Consider the following 18,651-nt stretch of genomic DNA (forward strand, 5'->3'; position numbering starts at 1 on the left):
AAAATGCTCACTACACCCCTAGATAAATTCTTTGAGGGATCTAGTTTCCAAAATGGGGTAATTTTTCGGGGGGTACCACTGTACTGGTACTATAGCTCAATGCAACATGGTGTAAAAAAACGAGTCTTGTAAAATCTCCACTCCAAATACTAAATGGCGCTCCTTCCCTTTAGAGCCTTGCTGTGTGTCCAAATAGCAGTTTATGACCAAATGTGGGGTATTTACGTACTCCGGAGAAGTTGCTTTACAAATGTTGGGGTGCTTTTTCTCTTTTATTTGTTGAGAAAATGAAAAATTTTGAACTAATGCTACGTGTTACTGAAAAATAATGTAATTTTTCATTTTCACTGCCCATTTGTAATAAAATCTATGAGGCACCTGTGGGGTCAAAATGCTCACTAACCCCCTAGATGAATTCCTCAATGGGTGTAGTTTGCCAAATGGAGTCGCTTTTGGGTAGTTTCCACTGTACTGGTACCCAATGGATTTGCAAAAGCGACATGGTGCAGAAAAACCAATCCAGCAAAATCTGCTTGCCAAATGGCGCTCCTTCCCTTCTGAGCCCTGATGTGTGTTCATACAGTGGTTTATTACCACATATGGGGTATTTCCCTACTCTGGAGAGAATGCTTTGCAAATGTTACAGTGCTTTTTCTCCTTTATTTGTTGAGAAAATGAAAATTTTGAACTAACGCTACGTCTTATTGGAAATTTTTTTATTTTTACTGCACAATTCTAATGAAATCTATGAAACACCTGGGGGGGTCAAAATGCTCACTACACCCCTAGTTGAATTCCTCTAGGGGTGTAGTTTCCCAAATGGAGTCACTTTTGGGGGGTTACCACTGTACTGGTACCTTAGGAGCTTTACAAATGAGACATGGTGCAGAGAAATTAATCCAGCAAAATCTGTACTCCAAAAGCTAAATGGCGTGCCTTCCCTTCTGAGCCCTGATGTGTATTCATACAGTGGTTTATTACCACATATGGAGTATTTCCGTACTCTGGAGAAGTTGTTTTACAAATGTTATGGCGCTTTTTCTCCTTTATTTGATGAGAAAATGAAAAATGTTGAGGTAAAGCTACATCTTAGTGGAAAAAAATGTAATTTTTACTGCACAATTCTAATGAAATCTATGAAACACCTGGGGGGGGCAAAATGCTCACTACACCCCTAGTTGAATTCCTCTAGGTGTGTAGTTTCCCAAATGGAGTCACTTTTGGGCGGTTACCACTGTACTGGTAACTTAGGAACTTTACAAATGAGACATGGTGCAGAGAAATTAATCCAGCAAAATCTGTACTCCAAAAGCCAAATGGCGCTCCTTCCCTTCTGAGCCCTGATGTGTATTCGTACAGTGGTTTATTATCACATATGGGGTATTTCCCTACTCTGGAGAGAATGCTTTACAAATGTTATGGTGCTTTTTCTCCTTTATTTGTTGAGAAAATGAAAAATTTTTAACTAATGCTACGTCTTATTGGAAAAAAATGTAATTGTAAATTTTTTATGCACAATTCTAATGAAATCTATGAAATACCTGTGTGGTCAAAATAATCACTACACCCCTACATGAATTCCTCTAGGAGTGTAGTTTCCCAAATGGGGTCACTTTTTGGGAGTTTCCTTTGTTTTTGCACCACAAGACCTCTTCTAACCTGACATGGTGCCTGAAATATAATTTAAGAAAAGGAAGGCCGAAAAATCCTCTAGGTGCTCCTTTGCTTCTGGGGCTTTTGTTTCAAGCCCATAGCGCACTAGGGCCACATGTGGGATATTTCTAAAAACTTCAGAATCAGGGCAATAGATATTCAGTTGTGTTTCTCTTGTAAAAACCTTCAGTATTACAGGAAAAATTTGATTAAAATGGAATTTCTGCAAAAAAAATGAAATTTGCAAATTTCCCTTCCACTTTGCTTTAATTCCTGTGACACGCATAAAGGGTTAAGAAACGTTTTAAATGCTGTTTTGAATACTTTAAGGGGTGCCGTTTTTAAAATGGGGTGATTTGTGGGGGTTCCTAATACATAAGGCCCTCAAAGCCACTTCAGAACAGAACTGGTCCTTGACAAAATAACCTTTTGACATTTTCTTGAAAATATGAGAAATTGCTGCTAAACTTATAAGCCTTGTAACGTCGTAGAAAAATAAAAGGATGTTCAAAAAATGATGCAAACATAAAGTAGACATATGGGAAATGTTAACTAGTGACTATTTTGTGTGGTATTTGAATTTAGAAAAATGGTAATTTTTGAAAATTTTCTCAAAAGTTTGGTGTTTTTCACAAATAAATATTTAATTTATCGACCAAATTTTTTCACTAACATAAAGTACAATATGTCACGAGAAAACAATCTCAGAATCGCTCGGATAGTTAAAAGAATCCTGGAGTTATTACCACATAAAGTGACACATGTCAGATTTAAAAAATGAAGCTGTGTCATATGGTCCAAAAGTGGCTGGGTCCTTAAAGGGTTAAGGAGTACTTAGAAGAAAACTCAACAAAGGGTTTTATTTGAGCTTCTACATATCCAGCAGGGGCAACTATCTTCTTTGTGAAGAAAAAAAGACGGTTCCTTAAAGGAACAGTGTCATCACAAATTTTTTTTTCATATGTTAAAGATGTTAGTGCTTTATTAAAAACGTTTATATTTATTTGTGTGTTTGTGTTTTACTTTTTCTTATTTTTACACTTTTTCTTCCCTATGGGGGCTGCCATTTTTTGTTCCATTTCTGTATGTGTCGATTAACGACACATACAGACATGGAATACGGCAGCCACAGTCCCATAGGGACTGCGAACGGCTCCCGTCCCATCCACTTCTGTGTACGCCGTCTGTGTGGGAACTGCGCATGCGCCGCTCCCACACAGTCCAATTTGAAATTGGCGCCGTCCGGCGCCATTTTCCTGTGGACCGGAAGTCGCGGCCGGACAGTAAGATTACTACTTCCGGTCGCGGCTTCCGGACTTGTGCACTTGGACCATCCGACCGCCTCTACCAGCTGTGCCAAGCGTTGCCCTGAGTTCCAAGAACCATCTCCCAGATGTCACAGAGGATCCACAAGCAAACCGATGAAAACCGTTATAGAATATTTGGTAATACCTATCGGACTGTGCAATGCCCCTGCAACGTTCCAACATTTCATTAATTAAATTTTTAGGGATATACTGGACCAATTTGTTGTCATTCAGAAACATCAACTATGCATTAAATTGGAAAAGCGTGAATTCCATCCATGCTACTTGGTTGTTGAGAGAATTCCACCAAAGATACCCTGAGAAACGTAGCCAGATAGCGTCCAGAGGACGTCATTGATAATGGGAATACTGTTAGGAATATCATTAGCCGTTACCACCTCCAGCCACAGGAGGCCACTATAGCCCACTGAACTTGCCCTTTTCCAAGATGGCAAGTTTTATCTTGGAAGAATCCATCTTGGTTCCTGTCCTGTTTGGGCCTATAAATAGGTACTTCCTGAATTAATCCTTTGCTTGAGTATTTGTTTGCTCTGCTCCTGCTGCCTTGCACTTGCTCCTCTTTGGAACATCTACCTGCTTGTGTACCGACCTGGCTTCACCTGACTACCTGCTTGTATACCGACCTTGCTTCACCTGACTACCTGCTTGTGTACCGACCTGGCTTAATCTGACTACCTGCTACATCTGTATAGTTTCTCTCAGCTCACTGAGTCTGTTTGAAATCAGCTCTTCAGCTAAAAGGACCCAACTTAATACACCAGTATTGTGACACTAGCCAGGTCAGCCCATGTAGCCTTATAAGTTTTGTGACGTCCGTGGTCGCTGACCACGAACTCCTTCCATCCAGTCGACGCCCTTCTCTCAAGAGATATCTGCGGATCCGAGAACGCCTCCAAGAGGTTAGTCGGGAGGGAGGCCTTCCTAGTCTGGTCCCTACTTTGCAGCAACCCCTGCTATCCTCAGATGTCGATCCTCCTAAGGAGTCTGTGATGATGGACCAGTGTAAGCTATCCACCCAGGAGAGACAACATAGACGCACTTTGGGACTCTGTCTATATTGCGGCCTTGGTGGCCATCTTGTGCACCTGTGCCCCCAAAAAGCCTAGGGTTGCTAGGAGAGACAACCTTGGGTAAGAAAGCACTTCTGTCTAAATTGTCCATACCAGTGACTATAGTGTCCGGCGAGAGAACGCACCAGGTCTCTGCGTATCTGGACACTGGATCCGCTGCTAATTTAATCCATAGAGACCTGGTGGATCTTCAATTACCCCACCACCGCCAAGGAGAGCCCGTTGACGGTTGCATCAGTGAATGGACTACCTCTGCCAGACCCAGTTAAAGCTGTGACCAAGCCGCTGAGGCTCCAAGTGGGAGCTCTTCACTCCGAACTCCTGTCGTTCTATGTCCTATCCAAAGCCGTTAACCCTGTGTTGCTGGGCCTGCCTTGGCTCCGACTACATGCCCCAGTCCTGGACTGGAATTCTGGAGAGGTTCTCCAGTGGGGCCCTGAGTGTCATAGCCGATGCCTGGTGCAGATTCATTCGGCTCTGCCTTCGCTGCCTCAGTCATTGGCAGGATTGCGGGGTCATTATGCTGCATTTTCAGACGTCTTCAGAAAGAGGGAGGTGGAGACATTGCCTCCAGACCGAGCGTATGACTTCCCCATTGAGCTTGTTCCTGGTGCATCCCTTCCCCCTGGTAGGGTATATCCTCTCTCCTTGCCAGAGACTCTGTCCATGTCCGCCTATGTGAAAAATAACTTGGAGAGGGGCTTCATAAAGAAGTCTTCCTCTCCGGCAGGAGCCGGGTTCTTCTTCGTCAAAAAGAAGGATGGTTCTCTTCCTCCTTGTATTGACTACAGAGGTCTCAACCAGATTACGGTGAAAAAGAAATATCCGTTGCCACTGATCTCAGAACTGTATGTTATAGGTGGTGCCAAGATTTTTTCAAAACTAGACCTCGTGGGGCTTACAACCTAGTCTGGATTAACCATGGTGATGAATGGAAGCGTTAAGGATCTGCCAGGCACAGCATCTGTATCCACGCCCATAGGTAATCAGCCTGCACCTGCTTCTATGTCTGTGAGACTGACTCCATCTTCCACCACTCAGGATGGCAGGCTTAGGAGTGGGAGAGCCTATCACAGCCTGGCCAGACGGAGCTAGCTCCCGCCCTCTGTCTATTTATACCTGCCTTTCCTGTTCCTCTGTAATGATGGGTGTGGGGAGACAGACAAGTGAGCCCTAATCTACCCACCACTCAGTCCCTGCCTACTTGCAACGACCCGCCCTAGGCGACGGGGTACAACTGGGTGACTGTCCCTACGCTCAATAAGTGCACGACAGACAAACAGACAAGGGTACACAGAGCTAGGGGAGAAAGGGGCAGTTGCCCACGGCAACACCGTGAGCAACAAGAGAAGTGAACAAGCCGAGTCAAACCAGGAGAGTACGAGGTGCCAAACGCAGAGCAGGAGAGTAGTCAGCAGGCCAGGGTCAATATGAAGCAAGGACAATGGTACAAGAAGCTGCAGCAGGGCCAGGAAACCAAACGAGAAGAATCACAAGCAAAGGAGGAACAGGAAAGGCAGGTATAAATAGACAGAGGGCGGGAGCTAGCTCCATCTGGCCAGGCTGTGATAGGTTCTCCCACTCCTAAGCCTGCCACCCTGAGTGGTGGAAGATGGAGTCAGTCTCACAGACATAGAAGCAGGTGCAGACTGATTATCTATGGGCGTTAACCCCGAAGCTGTGCCTGGCAGATCCTTTACAGTACCCCCCCCCCTTTTATGAGGGGCCATCGGACCCTTTCTAAGTGGACCTGGTTTACTGGGGAAACGAAGGTGAAACCTCCTGACCAATATCCCAGCATGGACATCCCGAGCGGGTACCCAAGTCCTCTCCTCAGGCCCGTATCCTCTCCAATGGACCAGGTACTGTAGGGAGCCTTGGACCATTCTACTGTCCACAATCTTGGCCACCTCGAATTCTGCCCCCTCAGGGGTGAGAACAGGGACCGGAGGTTTCCTCGAGGGAGCCAAGGACGGGAGCAGCGTTTAAGGAGGGAGGCATGGAACACGTCGTGTACTCGAAAAGATGGGGGCAACTCCAGTCGGAAGGAGACAGGATTGAGGACTTCAATGACCTTGTACGGCCCTATAAACCGGGGAGCAAACTTCTTGGACGGGACCTTAAGGCGCAAATTTTTAGACGATAGCCACACCAGATCCCCGACCATAAACAAGTGGTTAGCAGAACGTTTTCTATCTGCCTGAGTTTTTTTGTATGCTCTGGGACGCCTCTAGGTTCTTCTGAACCTGAGCCCAGACTGTGCACAGTTCTCGATGAACGACCTCTACCTCAGGATTGTTGAAACTACCAGGTAAAACGGAAGAGAACCGTGGATTAAACCCAAAATTACAGAAAAAGGGGGAGACCCCTGACGAGTTACTGACCCGGTTATTAAGGGAAAATTCGGCGAGGGGAATGAATGAGACCCAATCATATTGACAGTCAGAGATAAAACACCTTAAATATTGTTCTAGAGACTGATTAGTCCTCTCAGTTTGGCCATTAGTTTCAGGATGGAAGGCAGAGGAGAAGGACAGATCAATCTCCAACTTTTTACAGAAGGCTCTCCAAAACAATGAAACAAATTGTACCTCTCTATCAGAAACAATATTGACAGGGACCCCATGGAGACGCAGGATGTGTTTGACAAACAAGGTAGCTAACGTCTTAGCATTGGGTAGTTTCTTGAGGGGCACAAAATGGCACATCTTACTGAAGCGGTCTACTACAACCCACACCACCGACTTGCCTTGAGATGGAGGCAAATCGGTGATAAAATCCATGGAGATATGGGTCCAAGGTCTCTGGGGAATGGACAAAGAACATAGTAAGCCCGCTGGTCGGGACCTGGGAGTCTTGGACCTAGCACAAACTTCACAAGCGGCGACGTAGGCCTTAACGTCTTTAGGCAACCCAGGCCACCAATAGTTTCTGGCAATGAGGTGCTTGGTACCCAGGATGCCTGGATGGCCAGATAGTGCAGAGTCATGATTTTCCCTAAGTACCCTTAGCCGGAATTGCAGGGGAACAAACAACTTGTTCTCAGGAAGGCTCCTGGGAGCTGAACATTGATCAGCCACAATTTCAGAGACAAAATCAGAATCAAAAGCGGAAATGATTATACCTGGAGGCAAAATACAAGCAGGATCTTCCTCCGAAGGAGGGCTGGCCATGAAACCACGTGACAGTGCATCACCCTTAACATTTTTAGACCCAGCCCTATAGGTAACCACAAAGTTGAATCTGGTAAAAAATAACGCCCAACGAGCTTGTCTCGGGTTTAGCCTCCGGGCAGATTCTAGGAAAACCAGATTCTTGTGGTCGGTAAGGACCGTTACCTGGTGCCTAGCCCCCTCCAGGAAGTGGCGCCACTCTTCAAATGCCCATTTAATGGCTAAGAGTTCGCGGTTGCCAATATCATAGTTACTCTCAGTGGGTGAAAACTTCCTGGAGAAGTAGGCACAGGGACGGAGATGGGTGAGGGACCTGGTACCCTGGGACAAGACAGCCCCCACTCCCACCTCGGACGCGTCAACCTCCACGATAAATGGCTCCATTTGGTTGGGCTGAACCAGCACCGGGGCCGAGATAAAGCACTTCTTAAGGACCTCAAAAGCCTGGACAGCCTCAGGAGGCCAGTGGAGGAGATCAGCACCTTTGCGAGTGAGATCCGTAAGAGGCTTAGCGATGACTGAGAAGTTAGCAATAAACCTCCTGTAATAATTAGCGAACCCCAGGAAGCACTGTAATGCCTTCAGGGAGGCAGGTTGGACCCATTCCGCTACAGCCTGGACCTTGGCGGGGTCCATGCGGAATTCATGAGGAGTGAGGATTTGGCCCAAAAATTGTATCTCCTGCACCCCAAACACACATTTTTCGGTCTTCACAAACAGTTTGTTTTCTCGAAGGACCTGGAGCACCTTCATGACATGCTCAATGCGGGAGGACCAGTCCTTGGAAAACACAAGTATGTCATCAAGGTACACTACAAGAAATAACCCCAGGTAGTCTCTTAAAATCTCATTTATGAAATTCTGGAAGATCGCGGGAGCATTACACAACCCAAAGGGCATGACGAGGTATTCGAAATGACCTTCGGGCGTGTTAAACGCAGTCTTCCACTCATCCCCCTCTTTGATGCGGATAAGGTTATACGCCCCCCGTAGATCAAACTTAGAGAACCATTGGGCCCCCTGAACCTGATTAAAGAGATCAAGAATCAGAGGAAGGGGATACTGGTTCCTTACAGTGACCTTATTCAAGCTTCGGTAGTCAATGCATGGCCTAAGACCACCATCCTTCTTCCCTACGAAGAAGAAGCCAGCACCTACCGGAGAAGTAGAGGGGCGAATGTAACCCTTGGCCAGGCATTCCTGGATATACTCTCTCATCGCTTCACGTTCGGGACAAGAGAGATTAAATATCCTACCCTTAGGGAGCTTAGCTCCTGGTACCAAATTGATTGCACAATCATATTCTCTATGAGGAGGTAACACTTCGGAGGCCTCCTTAGAGAAAACATCGGCGAAGTCCTGAACAAACTCAGGTAGCGTGTTCACCACCTCAGGGGGAGAAATAGAATTAACAGAAAAACATGACGTTAAGTATTCATTACCCCACTTGGTAAGGTCCCCAGAATTCCATTCAAACGTGGGATTATGCAACTGCAACCAGGGAAGGCCTAAAACCAAATCGGACGATAATCCCTGCATTAACAGTACAGAGCACTGCTCCAAATGCATGGAGCCAACAAGGAGTTCAAAAACAGGGGTATGCTGTGTAAAATAACCATTAGCAAGAGGAGTGGAGTCGATACCCACTACCGGGACAGGTTTAGGCAAATCAATCAAAGGCATAGCTAGAGACATAGCAAATTCCACAGACATGATATTAGCAGAAGACCCTGAATCCACGAAGGCACTGCCGGTAGCAGACCTACCACCAAAAGAGACCTGAAAGGGAAGCAAGATTTTATTACGTTTCATATTTACGGGAAATACCTGTGCGCCCAAGTGACCTCCCCGATGATCACTTAGGCGCGGAAGTTCTCCGGCTGCATTCTTACACTTAGGACAGTTGTTCACTTGATGCTTGTCATCCCCACAGTAGAAGCAAAGACCATTCTTCGTGCGGAAATCTCTACGTTGTTGGGGGGACACGGAGGCCCCGAGTTGCATAGGTACCTCCGAGTCTTCCGGGGAGGAACGAAGCAACGGAACCTCAGGAGGCATCATGGGGGAGTCAGAGGAGAAAACATCAAGACGTTCAAGTCGTCGTTCCCTGAGACGTCGGTCAAGTCGTACCGCTAAAGCCATAACCTGGTCTAGGGAGTCAGAAGAGGGATAACTAACTAGCAGATCTTTCAGGGCGTTCGACAGACCCAACCTAAACTGGCACCTTAAGGCAGGGTCATTCCAACGAGAAGCTACGCACCACTTCCTAAAGTCAGAGCAATACTCAACAGGTCTCTTACCCTGACGTAAGGTCACCAGCTAACTATCGGCAAAAGCAGTCTTGTCAGTCTCGTCATAGATGAGTCCGAGAGCAGAAAAGAAAAGATCAATGGAGGAAAGTTCAGGGGCGCCAGGAGCCAAGGAGAAGGCCCATTCTTGGGGCCCTTCCTGGAGACGGGACATAATTATACCCACCCGCTGGCTCTCAGAACCTGAGGAGTGGGGCTTTAAACGAAAATAGAGCCTACAAATCTCCCGAAAGGAGAGAAAAGTCTTCCGGTCCCCTGAGAACCGGTCGGGCAACTTGAGGTGGGGTTCAAGAGGTGAGGTGAGGGGGACTACCATGGTAGCATCAGGCTGGTTGACCCTCTGAGCCAGGGCCTTGACCTGTAGGGAGAGACCCTGCATTTGCTGAGCCAGGGTCTCAAGGGGGTCCATAGTGGTGTCAGGGACCAGGGTAGACTAGGTATGGGCTTGTGATTATGTAATGACGGGGGTGGGGAGACAGACAAGTGAGCCCTAATCTACCCACCACTCAGTCCCTGCCTACTTGCAACGACTCGCCCTAGGCGACGGGGTACAACTGGGCGACGGTCCCTACGCTCAATAAGTGCACGACAGACAAACAGACAAGGGTACACAGAGGTAGGGGGAGAAAGGGGCAGTTGCCCACGGCAACACCGTGAGCAACAAGAGAAGTGAACAAGCCGAGTCAAACCAGGAGAGTACGAGGTGCCAAACGCAGAGCAGGAGAGTAGTCAGCAAGCCGGGGTCAATATGAAGCAAGGACAATGGTACAAGAAGCTGCAGCTGGGCCAGGAAACCAAACGAGAAGAATCACAAGCAAAGGAGGAACAGGAAAGGCAGGTATAAATAGACAGAGGGCGGGAGCTAGCTCCGTCTGGCCAGGCTGTGATAGGTTCTCCCACTCCTAAGCCTGCCACCCTGAGTGGTGGAAGATGGAGTCAGTCTCACAGACATAGAAGCAGGTGCCAACTGATTATCTATGGGCGTTAACCCCGAAGCTGTGCCTGGCAGATTCTTTACATCCTCCTTGCTTGTGATTCTTGTTTGGTTTCCTGGCCCTGCTGCAGCTTCTTTAACCATTTGACCCTGCTTCATATCGACCCTGGCTTACTGACTACTCTCCTGCTCTGCGTTTGGTACCTCGTACACTCCTGGTTTGACTCGGCTTGTTCACTACTCTCCTGCTCTGCGTTTGGTACCTCGTACACTCCTGGTTTGACTCGGCCCGTTCACCACTCTTGTTGCTCTCGGTGTTGCCGTGGGCAACTGCCCCTTTTCCCTTGCTTCTGTGTACCCATGTCTGTTGGGCACTTATTGAGCGTAGGGACCGTCGCCCAGTTGTACCCCGTCGCCTAGGGCGGGTCTTTGCAAGTAGGCAGGGACTGAGTGGCGGGTAGATTAGGGCTCACTTGTCTGTTTCCTTACCCTGTCATTACAGGAAGACTGCATTTAACACCCGTGATGGACACTATGAATATCTAGTAATGCCCTTCGGCCTGTGTAATGCTCCCACGGTCTTCCAGGAGTTTGTTAATGACATTTTCAGTGAACTCCTCTATGTTTGTGTAGTAGTCTACCTTGATGATATCTTGATTTTTTTCTCCAGATCCTATGACGCATCAGAGACATGTCCGTCAAGTTTTTCTGCGGTTAAGGGAGAATGGTCTGTACGCTAAGTTGGAAAAGAGCGTGTTTAAAAAAGATGCTCTACCCTTCCTGGGCTATATCGTCTCAAATAGAGGTCGCGAGATGGATCCTGAAAAGGTAAAGTGTGGCCTGGAATGGCCACGCCCTCAAGGCTTGAGGGCCATACAGCACTTTCTGGGATTCGCCAATTTGTACAGACAGTTTATTCCAAATTTCTGCTCAACAACTTCTCCTATCTCTAACCTCACTTAGAAGGGCATGAACACTAACGCGTGGACTCCTGAGGCAGAGTCCACATACAATAGCCTGAAGAGTGCCTTCACGTCAGCCTCTATCCTCCATCATCCAGATGTCTCTCTACAGTTCTCGTTGGAGGTGGACGCATCCTCTGTTGATGCTGGTGCACTCCTGTTCCAGAGAGGCTCCAAGGGCAAGTCAATGGTATGTGGATATTTTTCTAAGTTCTTCTCTTCTGCAGAACGCAACTACTCGATTGGGAATCGGGAGTTACTGGCCATCAAATTGGCTCTGGAGGAGTGGAGACCTCTACTAGAGGGTGCAGCTCATCCCATACTGATTTTTACGGGCCATAAGAACCTCACTTATCTTCAGACGGCCCAACGGCTGAACCCTCGTCAGGCCAGGTGGTCACTGTTCTTTACCAGGTTCCAGTTTGAGCTTCATTATCGCCCGGCCGACAAGAATGTGAGAGCCGATGCCTTGTCCAGGTCTTTGAAGACAGAAGACACCTTGGAGATTCCACAGAACATCATTGATCTGTCTTGCATTGTATCTGTCACCCTTGTAAGTTGGGGACATTCCTCCAGAGAGGACTTTTGTGCGCCTGGCTGACCGTGGAAGAATCCTCCTCTAGACTGGCAGGTCACGCGAGTCACGCGGGGACCCGTAAGACTCGGGATCTGATTACTCATCATTTCTGGTGGCCCACGCTGCCCACTGACATTTTGGACTTCTTCATGTTCAGTATGTGCAGCCAACAAGGTCGCTTAATCCAGACCTGCTGGTCTGCTCCAGCCATTGCCTGTGCCCAATGCTCCCTGGCAGTATATAGCTATGGACTTTATTATGTACCTGCCTCTCTCTACTGGATGCAGTACTGTCTGAGTGGTGGTGGATCGATTTTCAAAGATGGCCCACTTCGTTCCTCTGACCGGTCTTCCTTCTGCTCCTCTGCTGGCCAAGCTGTTCATCCAACACATCTTCCGCCTGCACGGCTTACAACAGCATATTGTGTTTGATCGGGGGGTTCAGTTCACCCCGAAGTTCTGGAGAGCCGTTTGCGGACTCCTATGTATAAAGTTGGACTTTTCCTCGGCCTACCATCCTCAGTCCAATGGTCAGGTCGAGAGGATCAATCAGATCTTGATGAACTACCTACGCCACTTCATCTCCAAGCAGCATGATGACTGGGTGCAGTTGCTTCCGTGGGCTGAGTTCCCTTACAACAATCATACCAGCGAGTCCACACAGAAGACACCGTTCCTTATTGTCTATGGCCAGCACCCACGAATTCCTCTTCCAGTTCCAGTTATGTCCGAGGTGCCAGCTGCTGACACGGCTTTTGGGGAATTTCTGCAGATCTGGCAGCAGACTCGATCCTCCATCCTGCTGGCGGTCGACCGCATGAAGCGGAAGGCGGACACAAGGAGAAGAGAACCTTCTCAGTTTCTTCCTGGCACGAAGGTCTGGCTGTCTTCCAGGAATATTCGACTGAGGGTGCCGTCGTACAAATTTGCTCCCAGGTTCCTCGGTCCCTTCGAGATCCTGCAGCAGATCAACCCTGTCGCCTACAAGCTTTGGCTGCCTCCTACCCTCAAGATCTCCAACTCCTTCAATGTTTCTCTCCTGAAACCAGTGGTTCTGAACCGCTTTACCAAGACTCCAAGCCCTGCGGTTGCCTCCAGCGGCCCTTCAGACACAATTGAGGTTAAAGAGATCTTGGACACCAAGTGAGTGAGAGGAAAGACTTTTTATTTGGTGGATTGGAGGGGGTATGGCCCGGAAGAGAGGTCCTGGGTACCAGAGGAGAATCTCAACGCTCCCCTCATTAAGAGGTTTCTCTCTCGTTCTGGTCCCAAGAGGAGGGGGCGTAAGAGAGGGGATACAGTAACGTCCATGGTCGCTGACCACAAACCCCTTCCATCCAGTTGACTCCCTCCTCTCAAGAGATGTCTGCACATATGACCGTCCTGCTCCACAGTGACCACCAGGGTGCGCTCACGAGCTCAGTCCAGACTTAAGAAGCCAGAATTCACACATGTTGGAGATTGAGCTAATTGCTCCCAAAGCACCGTCCCAGCCCCATCCTCCCACGCCTGAGCAATGTTGTCGTATTCCAAGACTGTCTTGCAAATGGCCCCTTAGTGTTTCCTGCTCCCAGTGTTCCCAGTTCCTGTATCCTGTTCTAGTGCCGTCCTGAGTTGCAGCTGTGCTGTATACCACGCCTGTCTTGCTTCACGCCTGACGTCTACCTGCTGCCTAGTTCCTGCCAAGCCTGCCTTGCTACTGTCCGAGCTGCCACAGGTACCCTATATGAAATATATACTCTGACCTGCGCCCTGTTGGCCAGCTGCCATACCGCCAAGGCGGTACGGCCCAGTGGGTCCACGAACCCTACGTGACAAGTTTCTCCTAACATGTTGAATTTTCTGTAAAATCCTCCTGGGTCTTTGTAGGGTCGGGTAAGGAGGAGGCCAAGGTTATTTGTTCTGAATGTGACCATGATTTATAGCATGTTGCCCATGCAGTTCCTCCAGAAGAACCTTGTGTGGTCTGGGTGATTACAGCAGAATATGGGCCTGAAATCTGGGGTGGTGATAACATTGATACCATTGTATTGCATGCACTATTTCCTGTAGGGAATTTCAGAACTGCCCGCACAACTGCTGTCAAAGCGCAGGTTATACATTCTTGGCTATTATTTACATTAGTGGGCATGCCTACATATACCTGGGCCATATGTATTAGGCGGACCTCCTTGTGCAATGGTATAAGGAGGTCCGTAATGTGCCATCCCACTATTTCCCTCATCAGTGGGAAGCGATTTGGGCAACTGGGGGTAGAGGGAGGGAGATGAAGGGGTAGGGTTCGAGGTATATGGCATGAGAGATGGAGGTGGCATAACAAGAGGAGGGGCGAAACTACCACGCCCTCCTGATGGCACGCTTTGAGTCAGAAGTCCCCATGCACTCTGCTAGATTCACGGCTTACTTATTTTTAGTCTGTCAATACACTCTTCTAACTCCTATGTTTAGTCTGTCAGTAGGGGTTCTCTTTGCACTCTTCTAAATCCTGGGCCTATTTTTAGTCTGTCATTGGGGATTTCCCCTATGCACTCTGCTAAATCCTATGTTGAGTCTGTCAGTAAGGCAACCACGTAGCTGATCCTGTCTCCTAAACAGCAGCCAAATAACAACTATTGTCAACAAGATCACAGTTATTGCAAGTCCCTCGGTGTAGTGTACGTTAACCTACTTTATGTTGTATTTAAAGGGATGGGTATAATTTATAACTGTCTAACTGTCTTAGGGGCCTTTGGATAGTCTATAAACTTTCTAGTTACAGTGGTGTTGCTTAATAATCAGAAACTCATTCAGGTTGAGCATCCGAGGATTAGCCCACAATCACACTCTTACTTCCGGCCAGGTGCGCCTCCTATGGGTCACAGTCTGGATGCGTGGAAATCCTAACAATCACTTAGGCGGGTATGGTTACCCGTCACTTCTGCAAGTATCAATTTGCAATCTGATCCTAATACAGACTAAACCCAGGGGCAACACTTCGGACAGACTGTTTAGTGTTATCTCGGTATTTGGTTAAGATTCTGTATGCCTGGGATCAGAAAACAAACACTCCCTTATCTAAGCCTCTCACAGACACACTCACAGATTAGTTTCTACTCACACACCTATTCCTGTAACACATACAACAACTCCTAGACAAATGGTGTTCATGGTTCCCAATTAGTCAAAAGAGACAATACTTGAAAGGCAGCTAAAACAAGAGAGAAGTGCACAGTAAGAATAATATTTCTTACTCACCAGTATTGTGTGTAGTTATCCGCTGTTATCTTAGCTGTCGTCCACCTTCGATTGTCTCCTTCGATCTGTGTTGGGATCCCGGACAAGAGCCCTCAAGAAATGTCGCTGCAGAATTGACTTAGTCCCTTATAAATAGATTTAGGACTTTATCTGCATTTGTCTAGGAGTTCCAAATTAGTTGGTATTCTCTCTTTGGAGGTTTTGAGAGTGGCCGGCTGGAGAGACAATGACACACGAGGTTGGTGTTCAAAAACGGTCTCTGCCTCCAGTGGGCGGATCCATCTTTATTTATAAGAAAATGAGAGTAGGTGTTACCCTTACAATTGCATACATATACATTCTACATATGGTAACATACAGAATCCCAAGCTCATCTTAGCATGTATCTTAAGTCAAAAGAAATACAATGTCATCAAGTCTTGTCACGTCAGCCTTTGTAACAGCTGAATGAAAAGCCATACACCAGAAGGCTTAGAATATAATAGCCATCCCCCTCTGTAGACTGTTTTACAGCTGCAACTGTCCGTCCATGTTGAGCAATTTAGGTTCACACATATAAAGATATTAAAATATTTTTGACATCGTCATGCAACATAATCCTCCAATGCCTTTCCAGGATATTTCTAATTTCTCCATGAGCCTCATCAAAGACCCCAATTGCCCTAAACTGTCTGTTTTTTTGTTCTGTTTTAAGTTTCGAGACCAATAGTGAATTACGTTCCTTGTCCACAGCCATCACGCAAAATGCGACCACGGATATCCTTAGCCGGTCTCTTGAACGTTGAGGTTTTAGAAGAGTTCCTCCTGAGACAGAGGTATTTCCCCTCTTAAAAAGGGTATACCTAGGGAGGAATAGCTCCGCCTCAGGAGGAACTGTTCTAAAACCTCAACGTTCAAGAGACAGGCTAAGGATCTCCGTAGTCATTTTAAAACTCGGGGATATCCTGATCGCATTTTGCAGGAGGCATTTGAAATGGCAGTGGACAAGGAACGTAATTCCCTATAACTGGGAGGTTCAGACAGGTAACACCATTTCATCTGAGGCCTAATGCGAATGCAATTAAATACAGCGAATAAAACTATGGCTGATTCTTTTGTGTTTAACTGGAGTGTTCCTTTAGGTTGACAGGTGGAGGTAACTCTGGCACTAGACCCATATCTTGATTTTAAGATAATGGGTTTGGTAAGACAGAGATATAGTTCTACAAACCTGAGAATTGTGAAGAACCACCAAATGGTGCTTCATCCACAGCTCCCCTTGGATATCCTAACCTATTAGGTCAGCCATCCATATCTGTCTGTACAGATGGATGTTGAAAGAAGGAGGCTGCGATCCTCTGTCAAGGTAGTTAGGACCGGGAGCTTAGACACCAGTGTTGGGATACCGAGGGGTCCTGTGAAATGAAGGCTAACCCAATCAAACGTAAAAACTTTTTTTGTTTTATGGACTTTGACGTTTCGTATGAGCTTTGTTTGATGGACTTTGAGGCTTCATTCTATGAACTATGAGGTTGTTTCAACTTCATAGTTACATAGTTTGTACGGTTGAAAAAAGACACATGTCCATCAAGTTCAACCAAGGGATGGGAAAGGGGAAGTGGGATGGGAAAGGGGAAGTGGGATGGGAAAGGGGAAGTAAAAAATTTCTACACATAGGAGTTAATATTTTTTTGTTCTAGGAAATTATCTAAGCCTTTTTTAAAGCCATCTACTGTCCCTGCTGTGACCAGCTCCTGCGGTGACTATTCCATAAATTCACCGTTCTCACAGTAAAGAAGGCTTGTCGCCTCTGCAGGTTGAACCTTTTTTTCTCCAGACGGAGGGAGTGCCCCCTTGTTTTTTGAGGGGGTTTTACCTGGAACAGGATTTCACCATATTTTTTGTATGTGCCATTCATATATTTATATAAGTTAATCATGTCCCCCCTTAGTCGTCTTTTCTCAAGGCTAAATAGGTTTAGTTCTTTTAATCTTTCCTCATAACTTAGATTCTCCATTCCCCTTATTAGCTTCGTTGCTCTTCTTTGTATTTTTTCCAACTCCAGGGCATCCTTTCCATGAACTGGAGCCAGAACTGAACTGCATATTCTAGATCAGGCCTCACTAATGCTTTGAAAGTGGTAATATTACATCCCTGTCCCGCGAGTCCATGCCTCTTTTGATACACGACAATATTTTGCTGGCCTTTGAAGCAGCTGATTGACACTGCATGCTGTTATTTAGTTTATGATTTACAAGTACACCCAGATCCTTCTCAACAAGTGACTCCTCTAGTGTTGCTCCCCCTAGGACATATGATGCATGCAGGTTGTACGTACCCAGGTGCATAACTTTACATTTATCTACATTAAACTTAATTTGCCAAGTGGACGCCCAAATACTTAGTTTGTTTAAATCTGGCTGCAATTCACAAACATCTTCCATAGTCTGAACTATATTGCATAGCTTGGTGTCATCTGCAAAAATAGAAACAGTGCTATTAATCCCATCCTCTATATCATTAATAAATAAGTTGAATAAAAGTGGTCCCAGCACTGAACCCTGGGGTACACCACTTATAACTGGGGACCATTCAGAGTAGGAATCATTGACCACAACTCTCTGGATACGGTCCTTGAGCCAATTCTCAATCCAATTACAAACTATACTTTCTAAATCTATAGTCCTTAATTTACCCATTAGATGTCTATGAGGGACAGTGTCAAATGCCTTTGCAAAGTCCAAAAACACTATATCCACAGCGGCCGCTCTGTCTAGGCTTCTGCTTACCTCTTCATAAAAACAAATCAGGTTGGTTTGACAGCTTCTGTCCTTTGTAAAACCATGCTGGCTGTCACTTATAATACTATTTATTGTCACATAATTCTGTATATAGTCCCTCAATAGCCCCTCAAACATTTTCCCCACAATTGATGTTAAGCTTACTGGTCTATAATTACCCAGAGAAGACCTAGAGCCCTTTTTGAAAATAGGCACCACATTTGCCCTGCGCCAGTCCCTTGGCACTATACCAGTCATGAGAGACTCTCTAAATATTATGATGAAGGGGGACAGAAATAACTGAACTAAGCTCCTTAAGAACTCTGGTCCCTGGGCCTTGTGTACATTTATTTTATTTAATTTAGCTTGCACCATATCTACATTCATCCAATTCAGTATATCAACTGATATATTAACAGCACCGACAGCGGCTACATCAGCTGCTCCTTCTTCTGTTGTATATACAGAGCAGAAAGAACCCATTTAGTAACTCTGCCTTCTCTTGATCCCCTGTGACCAACTCCCCATTACCACTATCTAAGGGTCCTACATGTTCAGACCTTGGCTTTTTTGCATTTATATGCTTGACGAATTTTTTAGGATTTGTTTTACTATCCTTGGCCACCTGCCTTTCATTTTGTATTTTTGCTGAT

The sequence above is a fragment of the Rhinoderma darwinii genome, chromosome 1 (genome assembly GCF_050947455.1).
Source record: "Rhinoderma darwinii isolate aRhiDar2 chromosome 1, aRhiDar2.hap1, whole genome shotgun sequence".
Lineage (NCBI taxonomy): Eukaryota > Metazoa > Chordata > Amphibia > Anura > Rhinodermatidae > Rhinoderma > Rhinoderma darwinii.